This window comes from Vidua macroura, chromosome 3, assembly GCF_024509145.1.
Source record: "Vidua macroura isolate BioBank_ID:100142 chromosome 3, ASM2450914v1, whole genome shotgun sequence".
In the NCBI taxonomy this organism is placed as follows: Eukaryota; Metazoa; Chordata; class Aves; order Passeriformes; family Viduidae; genus Vidua; species Vidua macroura.
Genome location: NC_071573.1, coordinates 50,529,369 through 50,551,570, shown reverse-complemented (window position 1 = coordinate 50,551,570; position 22,202 = coordinate 50,529,369). Strand labels below are relative to the sequence as shown.

The 22,202-nt window shown below is 35.9% G+C and overlaps 1 long non-coding RNA gene across 3 annotated transcripts in view; it reads right to left on the bottom strand.

Moving 5' to 3' along the window:
- Positions 1 to 20,534, bottom strand: part of LOC128805315 (uncharacterized) — a 48,039-nt gene extending 27,505 nt beyond the window's left edge. For all 3 annotated transcript variants that reach the window (XR_008436378.1, XR_008436377.1, XR_008436379.1), the window contains exons 1-2: positions 20,447 to 20,534; positions 20,072 to 20,154 (exon numbers count right to left, since the gene is read on the bottom strand). This is a non-coding gene — a long non-coding RNA (uncharacterized LOC128805315). The remainder of the gene's footprint in view (positions 1 to 20,071; positions 20,155 to 20,446) is intronic.
- Between the last annotated feature and the right edge of the window lie 1,668 nt (positions 20,535 to 22,202).

Genomic DNA, 22,202 nt, shown 5'->3' with positions numbered 1-22,202 from the left:
TTCTGACAAAAATATGGAATCTAATATGTTGTGTTAGATAATTTGCAAGCATTAAGATAATGTCTTAATGTCTTTATCCTGAAGCCCCTTTGAAAAATTAAAGCTGGAAAATGAACAGAACCAAGTATGAGACAACGACAGTTTCCTTGAAACATTCAGGTTAACCCAGTCATCTCTGGCTTTACAAATGTTTAAATAGGCTTATTTTAGAGGGGATAAGTTTGAAAAATGGGTGAGCCAGGGAAGGTGGGAGCTGAAAAAAGCAGTCAGAAACTGCAGAACACAGACCCTGTCAGGTGAGTAATCCAGAAATTAGTATTTTCTGGAGCTGCTTAGCCACACTCAGTTGCGGGTATGTTCCAACTGCACTTTTTCCCCTGAAAATCTACCTGTTCATGTATCACTGAGGAAATGCCACACAGGTCTTGGTGTCCCTACTGCAAATGTCCCCAAGACCCCTTTATAAGGGGTGACATTATAAGCAGTTTACATTCTGTGGACATAGAGGCAGCATCAATCTCCAAATCAAATAGAAAATAAATATGTGGATACAGATGACTACAGTAATAACAGTTCTGTACTCTGCATCATATTTGTATTACATTAAAGAATGCAGATGTAGTGTAAATTACTATCATACCAATTCAGTGTTATTCAACATTTGCTATGCAGAAAGATTCAAAACTGACATTTGTAAAAATCTGCAGGCCAAAAGCACAATAAAATCTTTTATTTATATTGACTAACTATGTTATAGATATTTACCAGTAGTTATTTAATTTGTAGCTTAGAACATTTCTTGAGTTCCGTAGACTTAAGAGATTCAGAGTAGGTGCAAAATTTTGGACTCTTGCCAGAAGGTTTCAAAGCTATAAAACCAGAGGGATTTCTGCAATTATGATAAATAAAAAACTTTCCTTTTAAATCAAGGGACATAAACCAAATATTAAGTATTAGATACTTACACTGCTAGTGCAAAACAGGCAACAATCTTTTACATTAAAAAAAAGCCAACAGTGCAGCTCTGGCATACATAGCTAACTGCTTAACCTAAACTTTGCTTCCCAGTTGTGGTTGGGGGAATGAACTATGAATGAAACAATTAGCAAGAACATGCAATCAGTCTGGGATTCATGCCATGAAGTATGATTTAGGTCAAGAGTCCAGAAGAACTCAAAAAAATCTTGGACATGTGTGGGTAGGAAGAACATCCAAAATAAGCATTTCTAAAAGCCCAAAGGAGTTTGTGGGGGGAGTTAGGCTTCAAGACAGATCAACATCTAACAAACATGGGTTAAGAAGAACATTGCTGTGGCTAGTTGATTTGGAAACATTTTCTGAGGCAGCTGATAGAGGTCCCTGTCAGAAACAGCATGCTGAACTACCAGCTATTGGCACGACTGTATATGCCACTCTCAGATTTCTTGCTGCAAAGGGGAGATCTGTTCTCAAATGTCCCAAAATCCAAAGTAAATGTTTCTGATGGTATTGAAGCTAGGAAAAGTATTTCTAAAGGGCTACTTGGTCCCCGTTTGTATTCTCTTTGAAAATTGACTATTATATTTGTTTTCCTCTATCACATGAAAAAAAATCTTAAAATACATGAGATCTTTTCCATGTAAACAAAGCATTCCTTCCAGAGGAATGTTATATGATGACAGGGTATGTGAAATGGTCTCAGTGATCATGTGGTAAGTGAGATCATGAGACACTGTCTGCATTGGAGTTGAATGCAGTCTACTCAAATGCTTTTGGGATCCCCATGACAGAACATTGGTGGAGAGCAAACCACAAGCATTGGGCCAACTGGACCTTCCCCACCTCCTGATGTCTTCAGGGCCTACAGCTTTGGTATAAAAAGTATACTAAATTGTTTTTACTAAAACTAATTTAGCAGATAATTAAACAGGGTTTAAATGGTTTAAGAATGGCATCATTTGGGGAGTATGGTCACTTTTCTACAGTTCCAATAAATTATTCTAGGATGAGAATAAATTCTCTACAGCTGTCAGAAATCTTAGCCACTATTTACACACTTCAAGGATTGTTTCTGCCCAGCAGTTCATGGAGGGAGGCAACACAGGAAATGTTAATACTGAGTTACAGCAGCTGATTTTTCAACCATTTTTCATGGAGACAGAAAGTATTCCTACAGAGTTTAGAAATCTTTTACTTGGGCTGTTTGTTTTATTAACAAAGGAAACAGACTGGTGTTTAAAATTCAGTATCTTTGTTTTGTTTCTCAAAAAAGTAATGTAACTACCATATCTACAGATGACCATGCCACAAGAAAAACAATCCCAAAAAGTCAAAAAAAAGCAAAAATGAAGCCTGTTCAGTACTTTTGAGATATCAACTGTGCTAAGGGAAAACAAAAACTGTATGGGTCTTGTCTTAAGGAAATGGAGCCAATGTGAATACCCTGTGAACTCTGAAGGAGCAATGCATTTATGTTTGGATGCTCTGATTTAATTGTATTAGCACATGCTGTGAGCAAATGATAATTTCCCATATCCATAAGTTTCTCAAATAAAACAATTTTTTTAAGTAACTTAGACTAGAACTGATTCTCTTGTCAATAATGGGGGGGAGGGGGGTTGGGGATGGGTTAACATTATTTTTTAAAAAACTTTAGAATAAAAATTATTCTTTCAGGGTTTTTGGAAAGAACCATTCAAAAGGTGTTCAACGCCTGAGAAATATGAACTTGGGCAGAAGTAGCTGCAGAACTGTGAGCAATAGTTAAAACTCAGTGGTTTAAACAGCACTGACCAGTTCCATTGATCTTACTGCCGTTTAACCTTTCATGCCGTATCTTAGGCCAAAGGATGCCTGAAAACCCCACCTCCATAGATATGAATCTGTTCAAGATAATTATCATTAGTGCATAGGATGTCTTCTTATTAGTGGCCTTCAGTGACAACAACAGCAGGCAATTTTGATTGCTCTGCCTATGCCCTCTACTTCTCCATCATCTGGCCACCTTAAGATGCTAACTAAGCATTTGAGCAGTAAAAGTTCAGTTCACCAAATACGTTCAAGACTTATATGGATCCCATGGGTCATCAAAGCATAGAGATAGTGCTGAGCTTCTTAGAGAGAACCAGAAGACCAAAGCGCAGGACTATTTTATCACTTATATTAGTCACCATTACCTGTGATAGAGCTGCTGCCTAGGTTACAGTGTCTGCAGTCAATTGTGAAGGAAAATGAATGCATTTGATTAACACCTTGGGAACTGTAAAGTAATTGTTTTAATACATACTTCAAATCCAAAGATAACAGTCAAACCTATTTAGATTCCCTGACACCTCCCATTGAATGGTTCTTCTTTCCAGGTACTTGTAGCATTACCAAGCTTCAATCATTTTAGATAAAATTTTCCATCTTAGCCATCTTCATTGGATGAATTTTAATTTTTTGTTTGTTTATTTTGGGTATATTACAGCAAAAATACCTTGACTGCTTTCAAGGACAAGGTTATGGAAAAAGAAGTTTTGTCCATGTGAACTGATTCCAGTGACCTTAAACTGAGTGTTTCACATTTCAGATTAAAACCTGGGACAGAGGGAGGAGTAAGCACACTTCATATCAAGGATGTGCCTTTTGGCATCCCCCTGAAATCTGACCCTAGTTGATTAGATTTCATACTGTTGGGGGGTGGTGCATGCGTATGTGTGTGTGTGTGGAGAAGGAAGTTACACCTGTTCAACAGATTAAGATTTTAACAGTTTAATTCCTCAGAGGTGCCATCCGTAAGGGACTGCACATGATGTTATCCTGACTTGTGCTCCAAGTACAAAGTCTGAGCACCTCAAGTGAGGTCAGCAAACATTTCTTTAGGTCTCCCAGTAATACCCCTTGATTTAGGGAGTTAAAGTAGAGGAAAAAAAAATCAGTGAAGAGAAGGGAGTAAATTGTGATAGGAATAAGTCATGGGGCACTACTGAGTAGAATGGAAATAAGAGAAGAGATAGGCTATGAAAACAGGGTTCAGAGGGCAAGGATACAGATTGTCAATATAGTTATAACTAATGCAGTAAAGACAGCCTTGGACAAGGGGGTTAAGAAATTTAAGATAATAATACCTACCATCCTAAATTTTAACATTTCATAGCCTCATGTCATAGTTTTTATTTTTAAATATATCTTTGTTGTATGTAATTGCTTGTAGAGATGAGACAATATTTCACATAGCTGTTTAACTCCCCTTCAACCTAAACCTCAATTTATTTACCTGCTGAAGCAAGTTTTGATAAGAAAACGTGAACAGCTTTCAGTTAGTATCTAAGAGAAACTTCTGTCTCTCAGCAATGACAAGAAATGCTATTTTACAAACAAATGTTCAAACACTCTGAATCATTGTAAATTAGTTATTTCAATTATTGAAAATGGGCAAGTACTATGAATTATATAAATAACTTTTAAACCCGAGCACTTTAGGTTTAAAGAACAGAAACACTTCAGTGTTTGCAAGCAACTTCAGAACAAGAAGTCTAGGACAGCACAATTCAAATGGATTCAAGTTCAGACAGTGACTGCACCAAGAAATACCTCATACTTCAAAAAAGAGAAACTGCATGGCCCTGATTTAAAATCTCCATTGCTGTTCAGCCCTCAGTTATTCACCACATAGAAGTCTATGCCAAAACTGGTTCAAGTGTTCCGACTGGCACCAATATGAGAATAAAGTTACCTATAAGTCAGCCCAGTCAGTGTCAATCACTGCTTCTGCTCCCAGAGATATCTTTAAATACTATCTTTCTAATAGTTTCTCTCTTCTCATCTTCATATCAGGAAGATCAGTTTCTGGACTCTGAGGGAGATCTGACAAGCAATTTGGCCATGATTATACCTCCCCACACATAATTTCAGAAACTGCTGTTGGACATGCTTGGTGTCGGCTTCATCAAATGATGGGCAGTATCATTTTGATCTTTCACAAGACTGATTCCGAAAAATCATGATACCACTGAGTATTTTGATATTATTAAATGTTGTTGATAAAGTGGCTGGTGGAATTCCAGAAGAACATAGATGCCATTCTTCTTTTATTGACATCCCTTATCTCCAAATATCTCATGGAGAACATATTCTTGAAGAACATCATACGATGATGCAAACTGAAGAATTAAGTTGTATTGCACCATGTCTTCCACTTCAAGAGCTCACTAAGATGTAGCAATTATCTGGTGTCTTATGCCTTTAGAAAACTGCTCATCATCACCTATGCCCTACTGGTAGATGTTTCTACATTTTCTTTTCTCCTAAGTCACCCTGCTGCCTGTATTTGCAGAAATACAGAACGCTGCAACTTGAATCCATATTTCTTCCCCAGTGCTTAAGTATTATATTGTTAAATACTGCAGAGCAAAACATCTGTGTCAGATAAAATGTAACCAAATAAAATAGACACTACACTCAGATAAAGTGCTTGTAACAGAAGATTAATGGCTATGAAAGTGTTTGTGTGATCTAGATTTTAAAAGGCCATGGTTTTGTCTGTGACCTGGTTTTTATGAGAAAGAGAGCAAAAATGTTAAACACTAAAATTTCTTATTTAAAAACTATTCATAGTGCCAACTTATCCATTTCCTTTTTTCCCTGGAAAAAGCTAAAAAGAGCTCCATAAGATAACTTGACAATGATAGCATTTTCTGTATGCTTTGTTGACTGTACTGATGAGAAGAATAACTGTGAAATCCAAGATAATGGTAAAAATTATCTTCAACTGCAAACCACAAGAAGTCTACTGAAAGAAGAGAAAAACAACAAAAAAACCAAACAAAACAAAGAAATAAAGAAACAAACAAAAAACCCCAAACCAAACAAAAAATCCCAAGCCCAAATCCTTAGCTTTTAAAAAGAATGAACTGAAGTTAACAAGAAATGCAGAGCAATACAATAAATTATTTATCTTAAGACTGCCAAAAATCAATCTACTTCTACTGCTCTTTAAAAGTAAGTAAGTCAAGATGCAGTGTTATGAAGACTTACACCAATCAATATAGGGTCCAAGACTGGTCAGAAAATAAAGGAGACAGATTTAAGATGCAGGAAACTGGTTTCAAGCAGTGTCTGAAGGCACTGTACATAATTCAGAGGACAATCATTTCAGAAGAGGAAGGCTTTAAGGCTATCAAGTTGTCTGGCACTTTTCATAAGCATTAAATTACCTTAAACAATCCGTAAAATCCCTTTTTTCCCCTGAGGTAATATGCAAGTGATAAAACTCTGATTGATCCAAGTCCAGTAATGCATCATAAGATACATTTATGAAAGAAAATGGAAACAAGACTCAGGAATACCTAAATATTTAAACCCTCTAATCCTCTTTGTTTTGGGACCATGGATATGGTTTTAGTCATGCAATTAATTATACACAGGAACAACGATTGTCTTCCAGCAGGATGACACAAAGCTTCGCTCTGAGAGGTCACCAAATCCTGTGTCACTTTGTACAATTGCTTTTATTGGCTCTCCATGCCACCTCCAGCACCAGGAAGCAGATGGGACTTCCTTTCCATATGGCTGCCAAGCAGGAAATGTTTGACTCTTCAACAGCCATGAACAGACAGCCAAGAGCTGTGGTGGAGGAGCATGACAGGAACGGACAGGCGCTCAGACACTGCAGTCACTTCCAACTGGCAGCCCATCAGGATTGCATATACGCTCTGCCATCCTTCCCAAAATGGAGCATTCTTGAAAATTAGAAATGTCAACCTCAGGTACAAATGGTGGAAACGGGACTAATTAGTCTGGGAATCTATCTTGAGAAAAATCACTTGCTCATAATATCCAGATACCCGCAGTGCCAAGATCATACTTACTCTAGACTACGTCCTTCCTGTCTCCTTTGTTCTACTGCATTTTTTGATGCAAGTCTATACCACATTTTCATTGTGTAGCTCTCCCTAGTTACATTTGGAATTTGATATTGCTTTCTTGCTACATCAATACAGGGGAGATGTTTCTCATCTGAGTACAAACCCCCCCCCACACCCCGCTCCAAACTGGGCCTCATAAATGAATCATTCCGCAAAGCATTCAAATTCAGAATGATCTCTTGTGAGTACTTCAATAAATGGTATTTCTGGAATCTAACATGAAATTGCTTTTTCATTATTTTCCACCTTTCTTGCCATTAATTCTACACAGATATATAAATACAAATCTCCCATAATGATACTATTAGTATCAACTAAACATCAAAAGCATCTCTAGAGATCATAAAGTACAAGCCTACTACTCAAGGCAAGGACAACTAGACCAGGTTGCTCAGAGGCATGTCCATGTCAGAGGCATGTCAAATAGGGTTTGAACAGTCTCTCTGGGTAACTTCTTACAGTGTTTGATCACACTCACTGTAAAAAATGGGGGGTTTTATGAGTAAATGGAATTTCTTGTGCTTCAATTTGTGCCCACCACCGTTTGTGTAGTCACTGGATACCACTGAAAAATAATAACAATAAATATACATAAAGCTAATAAAAACACATTAAATATTAAGATTTAAAGGCATAAAGAAACAAACCATGAGTCAAAACAGGATGTATTATACCTAAAGATATGACACTTTTAGATTTAGGACAGAAGAAATTATTAGACTAGGTCATGTGATCCTAGAAATCACAGGCTAATTAGTCTCATCTGGGGATTCCTTTATTCAGGTTTAATTTTATGTTGTTGAAAAGGCCATCTGATCTTGATAGCACAGAAGGCAAAAACAGTTGCATATTGAATTAATTAGGAATCGGAAAACATTTTGCACTCTAAATTTCCTCCTCTTTATACTATATTGATGGACACAGCCCATCTGGTTTAGGTACATAATCTATTTATTCATGCATTTATTTGCTGTTATATGTTCTTCATTTGGGATTTTTTTTTAAACTCCCAGGCTCTGCACTGCATATTACAAATGAGAGAAAATGCTCCTGCATGAGCACCCACCTTGTCCAGTTCTCCGTCAGGGTGGTTGGAAGTCTGAGCACTATATACAGATACTGATGAAATTCTGTTTTAAAACTTGACTGATTTTTCTACTTCTGGTTTTGTAAACTTTTTTTACATTCATATTGTCTCCTTTACATTTCTTTGTGATGGATTTTGCCTTAGTTTCAGCCTTCATGACTATTGGTGAGGTCACCTATAATCTGGTTTGCCTCTTAAGTAGCTGGTCTCTTAGCCTTGTGTAGGCTGAGAAACGAGTGGCTGTCCATTCTCCCCCAGTGTGGATAGATATATTTTGGGTGTATATTGAAGCAGTCTTTATAAATGAAACATTTCACTTTGTCTACAGTCAAGAAAGAAGATGTTTTTCAGCATCACTGGAAGCAATTGTGTTAGCCAAAGCCTGTATGTGATTTAAGCTAACTGGATCTCACCATGTGTCTTTTAGGAAGACTGTGATTACTTTGTGCCTCTGCATGATTTCGGCTCTATTTCCAGACCACTTATTCACACTTCTGTATTATGTAGCTTAGTGACAACATTGATTTTATGATCATTTTTTTGGTCTGAAAGGTGCTCTGAGAACATTAAAATCAGCTATGCTGTACCATGATCCTATCTTTTTGCATGCACCTTTTAATTGCTGAAGACAAAACAGCAGAGACTCATCAATATAATGCAAACCATAGCAGAATACAAAAATGAGCTTCAGAGCATTTCTCCCCCTTAATTTAAAAAAATATGCCTTGAATCAACTTACTGACCATGTAAGAGTCTAAATGAAAGTACTGGGAAATAAATTTAGCCTCTATTTAGCCATATCAGAGCTATTTTTGCCTGTTCATGTTGCTAAAATATTCCCAACAAAACTGACAGACTTAAAAAAAAAAACAAAACAAAAACAGATAAGTGATTAATGTCAATTAATTTCTTGGCATTTGGTAAAAATTAAATCATATCATGACTGCTAAGGAGTCAAGTGGTTATACCTGAGGTTCAGGTCTATCATTGAATGTAGCACTCAGAAACTGTGGTTTACACATGTTCTAAGGTAACATATTAACAAGGTTAACATATTAATAATGATATGCCCTGAGGTGCCGAAAAGCAGTAGCTATTGATTTTATGTGAATTATCTCCTTATAAATCTCAGATAGATATCTGAAATGTTTCAAGCTATCCAATACTAGAGAAGTGAATAATGACACACTAATTACCTATTCATATTCCAATTTCTCTTTTCACAACGTAAGTACAGCTAGTTGCCAAAGAAATGTCTTAACAGTGTGTGACACTATTTGCAAAAAATGGGTAAAAAATTTTTATACTGCCCAGCAATAAAACAATTCAGAACTCCTATGATTTCGGTTTTGCCATATTTTTCTTGCTTTAACTATCATGCTTTTTTGTAATGTGGTCTCACACCTAGCAATTATTCACTTGAAGAATAGATCTGATTGCATACCATTTTTAGGTCTCCTGCAGTATTGCTTAGAAGAAATCTTAGAGAGGTAATGATGGAAACCAGCAGGTAGAGTTAAGAGTTTACATGTGTAAAATTTGTGATACTGACTGGATCAGATTCTGGCAAGTCGAGATGAAAGAATTTTGTTGATGTAGTCATAGAAAAAAATCATTCTAGAAACATAGAAAAAAAAGTATATTCCATCAAATTCCTTATCAAATGATAAGGACTATATCTAGGATATTTTTACTTCTATCTAATATGATAGCAGAATATTACGAGCCCTTCAAATATCTCTGCTGCAAGTACCTAAATTAAAAGGTATACTAGCCAACTCTTAGAGACTCTAAGTTCTTAATTTCTAGTACTGCAAGGTTCAGTCACATGTGAAGAAGCAGAGGTTTTCCCACGAAACCTAGACTGAAACTTCACCAGTCACTTGCTGTCAGCATTTAAATGTGTGAGGCAGATGTGCTTTACAGAAACAGAACATTAAGAAGCTCTTCAGTTTTTCAGTGAAAATGCTTCAGAAAACTGCTGTAGGTTAGTTCTGTCTCAAATGCAAAGACAGGTGCCCAAATTTACAGCCTACCCATAAAAGTGAAAGTTTTCCAGATCATTTGGTCATTGATGTGCCAAGGAAGATCAATGTTAAGTCTTTCAGGGACTAATACTGGTAAAACTTTAAATGGCCTATGGTTTCATAGCCCAGTCTTCCTAAGGAAGACATAAAATATAGAGAAAAATTGTTGGGGTATGGTGATATTTTCTCTATAGAGGAGATAGGACTTACAATTTTCTTGTTTATGTAAGAATCCCTTCTGTTTCCATTGGCAAGACAATCCAGTGGTTGATTATGAAAAGTTTATATTTCATTATATTCTAATGGAATCACATGTAACATTAGGAGATTGAAAATACTTCAGGTCACTTAACTGTCATTTAGTATTCACTATAATGAAGATTTAATTTTCCATGAGTTACTTCAAACTGCTGAACAGTTGCAGTGGATCTCTATTTCTTCTCTCTGGTGAAGACATTTAATAATATGATTTTGTGATTTAAGTGGCACTATGTCTAAAAAGTTTCCAATTTAATTACTTATTTTAAGTTACCAAGAACTCAGCAAAATTAAGCATTCTGGAATTGCATCTTGTTTGTCTGTTATGGAAACACCATAAAATCCAGTATATCTATATCTATATCTAAAGCCAAAGCCTTTTGAGTGATATGATTAGCTATTGTCTCCTCATTCTCAGTTCAGTGTCTTTCCTGGTAAAATATTTTTTTAATTGGCTACAAATTAACTCAATTTACACTTAAAAATTAATTTAATCTGTATATGTGCATAAAAATAATCTTCACTTTTCCTTGATGTAGTTACTGTCTCTCCTGATTGTTTATTCCAGGAAGAAGGCATCATGAAGAATGAATAACAGAGTCAATATTTTTGAAACAACATGTTATGTTATTACTCTACATTGATGAATTTTATGCTAATTTTAAAAGTGACCATTCAACATATTATAGAAATCTACACAAAACTTGGGGCACAATGGAGGTCATGGACAGTGTTGTGGTAGAGAGTGCTGAAGAAATACATTGAACTGAACCACTGAATGTAGCTCTAGATGAAGTACTACTGACAGATATAACTAAGGCAGATTAATGTTTTCATTTAAAATTCATTCTGTCACTCATTCTCTGAGGATCACGCTGAAAATTTCAGTTCTTTAGTTGAGATTATGCAAACGTGATTTCTCCTGGTAGGACAAATAGAAATACTTGTAAGTTTGAGAACAAATGGTTCATGTTTTTCTTTTCTTGTAGACAAGCATCTAGTTACATATAAAGTAATTCTTTTGATTTTAAGAATAAAATCCCTGTGGTAGGAGACTGAAAAGTTATATTTTGCATACAGGTGTACCTTTGAATACTCAAGAGAACACTTTTTCCATTTCATCTAGCTGCAAATTTTTGAAAATTGATATAAGACTTCATGACAGATATTGCAGCAATAATTATACTCCTAACAAATTTGGGACACCATTTTGAAGAAGAAAAGGTTAGATTGCTCACTATGCACATTCCAGTATCTATATTAATAATATTTACTAAATTATTTAGGTTTATTCACAAGCTTCAGTTGAGACACAAATTACTCCCTCTTGCTTAGAAATCAACACTTACTACGATAAGCTGTCATCTCATTGGAGAGCCCTTCTCTGGGTCTCTGCAAATCATAGAATATTCTGAGTTGGAGGGGATCCACCAGAATAATTGAATTCCAACTTGTGTGTTTCATTTCAGGCAGTCTTCGGGTGTTACAGAAAGAAACCTCTACCCTGTGTTTTTGAACACTTACTGATAAGAAAAAATAATGAAGCACATAATAGTGGATATGCTACATTACATCTGCTTTTAGGCATAGGTTTATATTGCATAATCTTCTGTTTTGTGATCATGTATCTGATTCCACACAATACTCGTCAGCTAAAATCAGCAAAGCTTCCTTCCAGAGGTTCCTGAGTGCAGACTGTAAAACTCTGAACAGTCACAGAAAAACCCTACATGATTCAGGCAAACAAAACCTTCCCCCAAGGAGGGGGTTTGCAGAGGTACATCAGGTGGCATAAAGTACAGCACAATAAACAAATCAATGCTTAAGAGCATTCTTAAGCTCTTACAAACCCCTATGTCTAACCTGGTATATCTGCCTTTGCATGAAATTTTGGAAATATTACATAATAGTATATTAGTTGCTGTGGGTATCTTCACCACGGTGCCTGGCATATTAACTGTGACTTCATAAACTTCTTTCTGGGCATTTTTTTCTGTGCTTGGTTGTGCAAAAAAAAAAAAAGCATAAGATACTGAAAACTTTACAAGTTACATTTCAAACATCTTGCCTTCTGTTTCTTGCCACATAAACATCATATTTAAGGAAACATGAAACAATAACACTGAAAAATAAGACTTTCATCAAGTGTACTAGCAATTTGTTCCAAATAATAAGTATGCATCTGAATGTAAAAACTTGGGTTGTCTTTTATAGTTGGTATGCACATAGAAAAGAAAAAAACAGATTAGAAGGTTTCAAAACTACTGTTTTAGTGTCCAAATACTACTTTGGGTAGTATACAAAAACCAAGCCAAACAACTGGAAATAACAAAAGTGGGACATGGCTTGTCTTTGTTTAATTCACTACACCCATATTCAATCTCAACTTGAAAATGAGAAAGCTTGAATGGGTTACTGTGAGCCTCTCCATCCTGCATAAGGTCACTAAATTAAAAACATGTCCAACTTTCTCATGTTTTGGCACCCTTCACTGTGAAGTCAAAGCCTCAGCCTCAGACAGGTTCCAAATCAGATAAAAGCCTCAATACTACTGATCTCATGATCAGCTGTGAATTCTACCACTAAAGCATATGATTTGTGAGCATCTTACCTATCCAACTCACAGGGTATGGGAGTCTGTAGTTACAGGACACAGAAGCATATTTAATTAATTTTTCGGCATTTAGACCTAAGAGAACATCTTCAAAATTTTAATGACATGAAAGGTCATCTATAGGTATTGCCTGGCACAGAAGCAGAAAGAAAAGCACATATTTCCATAAATAGCAATAGATCCATTCCTCTCATAAATATCCCTTTTTTGTATTATGTGATGAATGCACAGCTTGGTATGAAAGTATAAAATAATTATATTAATGCCATTGATTTTTAATAAACAGGACAGTATCTTTGAGCTCACCTTTTACATTCCCAAGAATGAGTTTTTCTGAGCATTGGCCAAATTATCTATAATAAATGGTTATTAAAATAAAATACCAATTTCTTTAATTGCTGCAAATTGTGGTGTTGCATATATAACTACTGTGAATTACTCATTGTCCCAGCCTTATCTTGCTTCTGTGAACAATACTAATGACATCAATGGGAAGCCAGTTAACAGAGATAAAAATCTGTTTAATGGGAGCCTAATTTAAGAATTTAAGAAAGTTTAACTATTCCCTGTGATCCGTACCAGGTATGTCTGTCAAATGGAGCAGCACATTCAGCAGTTTTTGTTTCAAAGGGATTCTGTGACAGGCGAATAACTTTTTTTGCTATTTTGGAAGATGTCCTTTTCACTCCAGTACCATACTTTTAAGTAGGAAATAAGAACATAACTCTGTGTGTGAGGCTTTCTGGACTGACATCCTGAATGCCTTGAAGTAAACTCCTTGGGGAAGTCAAGGTGACCTTTCAAGGTTGTGCACTTGGGTGCAAGGCATAATCCTTAAGCAGGCCAAATTAAGATTATTTATGTAAAAACACAGCTGTCTTGATAAAGGAAGCCATATAGTTTTGTCAGACTAAAATATTTAGCAACATGCTTGAGATGTCTCATCCTGTTGCTTCAACCCCATCACCCTAGGAAAGAAAAAAAAAACCAAATACAAAAGGAAGGAGATCAACATCAGCAAAGTAAACAAATGCCTTTTGCATAGTAATTCTGTTAACAGAGTTGCCCAGCTACATAGATGTAAACCCTTCCATTCTTGCATTGGAAACAGGTAAAAATACTCCCCTTGCTGTCTTTGCAAAAGTTAAAAGGCTTTTGTGCCTGGGAAAGAATTTTGTAGTTCTTTTATTTGTTTTGTTTGTTTGTTTTCTCTAACCAGTTTAACCACTTCTTGTCTGTGAGAATATGCAAGGCTTTTGAAGACTGATTCTCTCCAGAACTTTTCTCAAATAAATAAACCACTAAACCACCTGTTAAAATGTTTTCCTCTTCAAGGCAGCATATCCGTAGGTGTTATCCAGGGTAAGGTTTGCTAAACTCAGACCCAAAATAAGTATTGTTTGTTCCTACAGAAAGTCTATATATGCATATGAACTCCACTGACATTCCAAACAGACAGAATCTTTATAACTGGTATTAAATGCTGCCATATAGAAATTCTCAGTATCTAGAGGAGTGTTTTTTTATTTGTGGTAGTATTTTTTCTCTTGCAATACACTGTGGCCAATAATGAAATACCAGAATTACTACTGAATAGATATTTTGTGATTTTAGATACCAAAATGTTTCTGAACATTGAAATAGCATAACCAAGGGACAATCACTTGAAACAAGCTTAATTCATGATGTACCCATATATACTCCACAAGTTCACGTTTAAACTACCAACTAAAAGGCTAGCTAGAATCAGAAGCTGCAGTAACTTTTTGGTGACCCAGCAGCTACGTGTCTGGAATACTTTGATACCACTTACCTCTATTTTGGTAACAAATAATAATTACTTCTATCAATAATGTTTTTGAATTGCTGTGGTATGACATGACATAGAAATGCAGATTATCAGTTTTACATAAAGCATTTGATATTTAAATATGTATATATCTATGCTGGCTTCATCGACAATATTTAAAAGTAAACATGGTTCAAAATTAACCTGGGTAGGGTCCTAAAAAGCACTTCCCTTAAATTTCTTGACGCCATAATAAACCTCATATGATCTGTATTCCAGTTACAGTATTGTGGCAGAAATCTCCCCAAAAGAGGACATTCTAACATGATGACATATCTATGCATAGTAATGGCAAATCAAATTTAAGAAGACCATAGGAGCAACATTAATCACAAGTATGAAGAATATGAAAATTGTGCAAAAACTACAATAGTCAATATCTCCACAAAAAAAAAAAAAAAAAAAAAAAAAAAACAAAAACAAAAAAAAAAAACAAAAAAACAAACATAGAAATTTAAGATTAAATCTGGGAGAAATGATTATTATAATAGATATGTAAACAAACAAAAAATTATCCAGGACAACAATTCAGCCTGACATAGTTGCAGCAAAATAGCTAAAATTTGTCAAGACATTTCTGAGGAACTCAATCTTCAGATATCCTGTATCTCAAACTGAATAAATTGACTGACCCAGAAGATCATCTGCCTACAATACTATTTTCTCAGTTAATGAATTCTGGAATATATATGTAATAGGAATAGCAGTTGATGAATGCAATGAGTGCAATAGGAGTAAATGAATATAATTTTAGTAGATAAGCACATGAAAATAAAGCTTCCTGTCTAGAGCAACAAACCTCTAAGATTACTTGTCATCCCGTGAAACAAGGCAAAGCCCAAATAGTGTAAGCAAAAGCACTAAAGAGATATGTCTATTACATACCTATAAGTGACAAATACTACAGATATGTTGAACATAATATTTTCCAATATCATGGAAAATAGAAGTGGCTAAGGAAATCATTCCTCATCTCATTTCAGGAGACAGAAGAGGATTCTAGAAATCTGCAGTGGAACAATAGCACTATTGCTGTTATTATCTGTGACTGATAATTTAGTGATGTTACAGTCAAATAGTGTGGCTACTTGTTTCTGATGGTAAGTCACATTCTAAAGGCATTTTCAGGTATACCTTTCAATTTCTGGTCTATGAGCACAAAGTTCTTATTTGTGCCATTAAGAGGCAAGGAAATGAATCTCAACTTTCAAAACCAAAGTAATCTGTGTTTTGAAACTTGCACCCCCCTCAGAGAAAGCAGCAAGCAAAAGACAAAGGCATTTCAGTGCATGTACAGGTCTACAGGTACTAATTTATGAAGATACTATTGGAATTTTTAAACTCCCAGAGCCTTTCAGATATAAAAAACTAATATGGAATGGTGTTTGCATATGTTAAATGTTTAAGCATTATGCTCAAGGAAAAAGAGATCATTAGTAATTGATGACTACTGAGATTACTGAGAGCCGCACACAAACTCTGAGGCACTCTGATCTTAATACCAAAACTACACAAATACAGTTTAAGCAAATCACTAGTATGCACAGCTGCATTTAGGCAAAGCCAGTCTTTAAGCATGAAAATATGGCAGATTAACAGGATTCTCAACTCATTTTGAAGCATCAGCCAAGTTATGTACTAAATTAAACCTAAATTAAAAAAGAACTGGGAAGAACTGCAAAGCAATTATGTACTGAAATAAATTGACGTCTGCATAGTTCCTGTTGAGGTTGTCAGAAAATATTAAAGGTATTGCACAGGTCTCACAACAATGCTGGAATTACAAAGATGAGATAAAGAAGCCAGAAGCAAAAAGACTGAAAACAGCCAGAGCATTGCAAACAAGATTATGTCTGATGTAGAAGCCTGTAGTCACAATACAAGAAGTGATAAAATGCCCCCAAATTATAACTGAGATGTCCAAGTAGATGAACAACTGTTATATATGTGCAGACACACATCTAGCTACAAGGAGAGTGAAAATTTCCTACAATTGTTTTTACAAATCTGTCGGAAAACTAGGGATGGACTTCTCAACCAATTTCACTTCAGAGCACTGCCTGCACTTGTGGACACTAGCCAAAGTATAAAATACTGCTACAGTCTACATTATAGCAAAAACAATTAAATATTTCAATAACCACAAACATTATCTAATTTCAGCTGACAGAATCTAAGACAGACCATTTTCTATTTGCTATCTTGCCACAGAGCAAGTTGCCACTGAACACAAATAAATTGGTTACTCAGGTGCAAGGTAATTTCATCTGGCTTTGACTCAATTTTTCTTAATCAAAATGGAGTCAAAATTGATCCATTCCTGTAAAGAGATGTAATCATAACTAAATAGTGTTTATTATGAAACATCACCTAGTCAAAGTATTTTCAAATGGTTCTGAAAAATTACTGTTTTGTATACATTCTGCCTCATAAGTACACCTTATTCTACTGGCAGTGGTAATAACTCAGAGAAAAGAAGACAGGCAAAGGTCAGGGCCTATTTTGGTAGGCAAGCTAATGACTGCCCAGACACTGACTGTGTCAAGCCAGACACAACCAGACATTTCCTGAGCATAAACCAAACACCTGTCATTAGGCTTTGTAGCTTCTAGTGATAAGTACTGAATTTGAGCTAGTTCCCAGAAAGAGGAGCTTGCCTTTTTTCCACATATTTTGATGGCATTGACTGATTTGGGCCCTTACAGTATCCTACAATGATATCTGATATAATGGTGCCCATCACAATTGTATTGTAGCTACCCAGGTGGGGATGCATGGTGTGACATGACCCTGGAATGTGATGCAGATGTTTTGGATATTGAATAAAGACAGCCATGAAACAAAGGGGAGGAGAGATGGCCATTCAGATGGATTTGGCAATACTGAACTACTCAGCCACTGAGCGATGACTGGCAATCAGCAACACGTTGGGAGCGGATATGTGGTGTTGGCCAAGACCGTGATGCCTGATCAGAACAATCATGATTCAGTGAAACTGAGCCCACTGCTAAAACCCTCCAAAATCTCCAGCTATCCCCTGAGTCTCAGAGGGGAGTGCAGTTATGGGATGCATCTCCTATAAATGATCAGATGGTGTCCAGCTGGCCTTGCAAAGAACATCAGAGTCTTCTGCTCCAGAGGGGCGGGTTAGTCTTTCATGTTTCTTGTGCTACCTCTAGCTCCTCCTGGCACTCACTGATATGTTACAACACACTGCTTTGCAATGCTGGCACACACAAGATTTCCCTTCAGATGGTGATAGAGCTGAAAGAAACAGATTTGTTTAGAGAAATGAAAGAGAAATGCCCAGAAATAAGTCTGAAATCCATTTGGAAACAGGCAATACTCTGTGTGGTAGTCTCTCTATAGAGAGGAGTAGCATCAAGCAGTATTGTTGTTTAAGTGAATTTGCCTGCTTTGGCTTCTAGATAATAAATGCTCAAGTGAAGCAATCATGAGATGCTGTACTAAAAAATACCCTAAGAAAAAGTGGAAAAGGGTATATCAGCAGCAGGCATGCAAGGAAGTAGGCTTAATGACTACTAATCACAGGGAGACTTACAGTTTAAAAACAATCATATTAATAGGGTTGCAAACTGTAGGGAATCATGAAAGGCTAGGGGACTCTTAAGACATGGAAATTTTCCATTTTGAAGACTGTGATATAGAGAAGTTATTTAGAAATCCTGGCCCTTCACTCCTTCACACACCCTTCAAGGTCAAGTATTCCCTATGAGCCCCTCAAAATACAAACACAAGTTTGAGAACTATGTTTTGATTGAAACAGCTGCTTTAGAAGGATGAGTTAAAAATGTAAAGAGTCAGAAAGCTTTCTGCAATTTGAAAAGGAGAGGATGGGCCTCTAAAGGTGGAGAAAATATGGATTAAGGATCCCATGACAGTGATAAAACATGGATTCACCTTTCTTTCACCAGGGCTTTGTGGTCCTTACAACTAAGGTACAAATATAATATAGATAAACAAAAGATTATGCAAGACAGCAAGGTAAAGGAGATAAACAACTATTTTTTCCTTCAGACTCTTGCTTAACTGACAGATGTAGCCTTTTTGAAGTGATTACTTATGGAAGTGGTAGGAATGACTGATACTAGAGCCACAAAGTAATCTCAAGCAAGTAGTTCACTCATTATATACAACTTTATGAAAGGTTTTAACAAAAATTACTGCCCCAATATATTAAAGGCACTCAGCACTCCTAGTAATTTGCAGTAGAGTGGACGGACAGTTTTCACTGCACCCTCTCATGCTGAACTGCTTAAGTTTGAATTGTCGAGTAAGATTAATGAGTTAGTTAGAAAACTGAGAAAGGCTAAGGGAGATGCTGAAAAGAACATGACACAAAAACCTAGCGTTATACCTCTCTTATTACCATCAAGTATCAGAAAAGAGAGCCTAAAAAAATTCACATTACAAAAAATGTGTACCTTTTTAAAAACAAGTCACACATTTACATATTTTTATTCTTATTTTGCTTACTCTAATAATTTATTCCTCAGTATAAAGCTAGAAATATGGCACTTTACAAAGACAGCATTATAATCATTAAGGTTAGAAAAGACTTCCAAGATTGTCAAGTCCCAAAAGGAATAAAAGGTTTCCTGCATTACCCCAGAAGAAAGCTCCAATACAGCAGCAGCTGTAGCAGCTTTGGCATAACTAGCAGTGAGTATCCTCTTCAAAAGCATATATTATTCTGGTGTTACTTTTCAGAGTGTGACTTAGAATTGGTATCCCTGTGTCAGTTGCCCATGGAAGAAAGGAGGATGTGATGTTGGTCTCCTGCATCAATAGTGGCAGCTATTTAACACAATACTGACAGTGCCCCTGCAGAGACTCTGATATAGTACTTGAAAAAGAATAACAGTTATTATCAATTCCTACAGAGTTTTCTAGACTTTGTGGCAAAGTATATACCAGAGATTTACAAGAAAAAAATATTTTGAACATAACATGCCCTAAGGATATATCATTTAAGTTGAAAGAATTATCAATTCATAGGCCAAAGAGGAAAATATTTTAGTCACTGTTTCAATGAATGTTATTCATTGTCTGGTTTTTGGCTACAAACTGAATTATCAAATAAATATCTTAAAAAGCACCCTGAAATTTATCCAGGCTGGTCTAGTAGCTATTGGTTTTTTTGAAAAATAGCTATAGAAAAAAAGCATATATCAAAACAGTATTGACTGATTTGGGCCTTATCTCTGGATGATTGTGAAAATCAATTATTGTATGCTAAGAACCTACTGATATTTTTATTTGTTCTGCAATCATATATAATATTAAAAATCACTTTAATTATTCTATAAAGTATTTCCACAACTTCACCTTATCTGCAGATCAGAAGAGCAAGTTGACACAGAGAGGCAAGATGCTTCACAAACACAGGTTTCTGTATTTTCTTTCCAGTTCTAAGACAAACAAGCAGATCCTAGCATACAAGAAAAAGCAAATTCCAAAGGAGAAATTTTCACATCAGCATAATTATGTCTCATACAAATACATGTTTTTTTTTTCTTTCTAGAATATAAGAAAACATTCACAGACCAAAAATCCAAACAGTTGTTGAAAAAAAATCTCTAATTGAGACACTGAGATGTGGTCTGATCTACTATATTGCCCCTAGTCACCTGTAAATAATAATCCCCTTCAGGCCCTTGTTAGCCTATAAAACTTTTCAATCAACCCTGAGAAACACCATACCAAGAGGACTTGGCTGAAAAGCCCATAGCACTGAGTGACCTTAAAATAGGAGGACATCAGCTGCTGGCCAGATTCTTCCACTGGTAACAGCCAGCACCTGTTAGGGTTTGTAACGATCCTCTGGCCACGTGCATGTTTCTGTTAACCCTGCCTTTTTTCCTGCTGCCTCAAAAGGATGATATCACACAATACTCAGTAATTTTTCCTCCAGCAGGGAGGGCATTTGGTGGTCAATACACTGTGATATAAAACAAAGGAAGATTTACTCATACTACCAGATTAATTATTTTGTTGACCTTCAGTGTTTCCTTCAGATGATGTGAATTTCTCTATCAAAAGTATTAAAAAATATCAATAGCATAAACTGTAGAAGTGACAACAACATGGAATATAAAAGGAAATTTTAAAAGGAAATATTGTTTAACCTAAAAACTAGTGCTGTAGTGCATCAGGTATCTAATTATGAGGACTGATAATCACTGTTAATGCTTAAAGTTTCTCATGTAAGACCAGGCACTCTTACCACAAATTTTTAAATTTAAGCTATTATTTGAAGTAGTGTTTGCTATCGTCCTATCAGCCAGTAACCACAGCATTGCAGTTCAGTGTTTAAATGCAATTGTACAGTGCAAGGGAGTTTTGGTCAATGTCCCAGGCAACCCCCAGAGACATGTCAGATGCCTTCCAGGTTAAAAGGGACAAGACAGTAGAATCTGTATGTTACATAAGGTTTGCTCAGTGACACAGCAATTGCAAAAGGATTAAAAGAGTATCTCTACCATGTGATAGAGCCCTTTCAGTGCCAGTGTAAACCTGATCTAAATCATCCACATAGCCTAGAGTCAGGCAGAGCTAAGGTCCTGAAAAAATCTGGTAGTGGTAAACTGCGTTCCAGAATCTGGGCATTCATGAGAAAGTAGAAGTATCGCTGTGCTATGCTGCACTGTGCTGAAGAGATACACTCCTAAATCTGACAAGCTCTCAGAGTTAAATTGTCTTACTGCTGTTCTTAATATTCAGTGGGGATGAAATTCAACTACTAACAAAAGTCAAAGTCACATTCATCTTTAGAATGATCTATTTGAGGCCTATGTCCCCAAGATTATTTGCCCTTAATTTGCAAAGCAAAATGCTCTTTATTAGCAAAAGAATCTCTGAATCCCACACTACGAATTGAGAAATAAGTTTTGCAGCTATTCCTACAATTGAAAAGATTAAACCTCAGTTAAATAAACCTGAAGATGACAGTGATAAGTAAATTGCTCATGTGAAGACAGTGAATTTAGAAAGCCCTTCTGTTAAATGAGAGTACATGTAAGTACATCCATTTATCATAATTACTAAGTTCTACTAGGGGAAAAGATGTTCTCTGAAGTTGAGAGAAGCTAAACTTAAAAGTTTAAACTTTTTTGTGCAGAGGTATTTGAAATACAGATGTATCAAAAATGCTAGAAGTTAATGCTAACAGGGGTGAGAAAACTTTGCCTTCAAACTGAAAGCAAAATTGTTAAGTGTACTTATCCTTAAGTTATGGTAAACTTTTATACTGTGGAGGGGATGAAGTCATATGCTGTTCTTGTATGCAGCTGCCATTAATAAAACAAAATACATTTTCTGCAAGCCAACCATCACACATCATACATCACACATCAATAAAATTTCTGCTTCATCTTCAGATGAAATATAAAGCTTGTTCCAATAAAAGGAAGGATCATGGCAAGATGGGGAAAAGCCTATGCCTACAACAATGGATGGC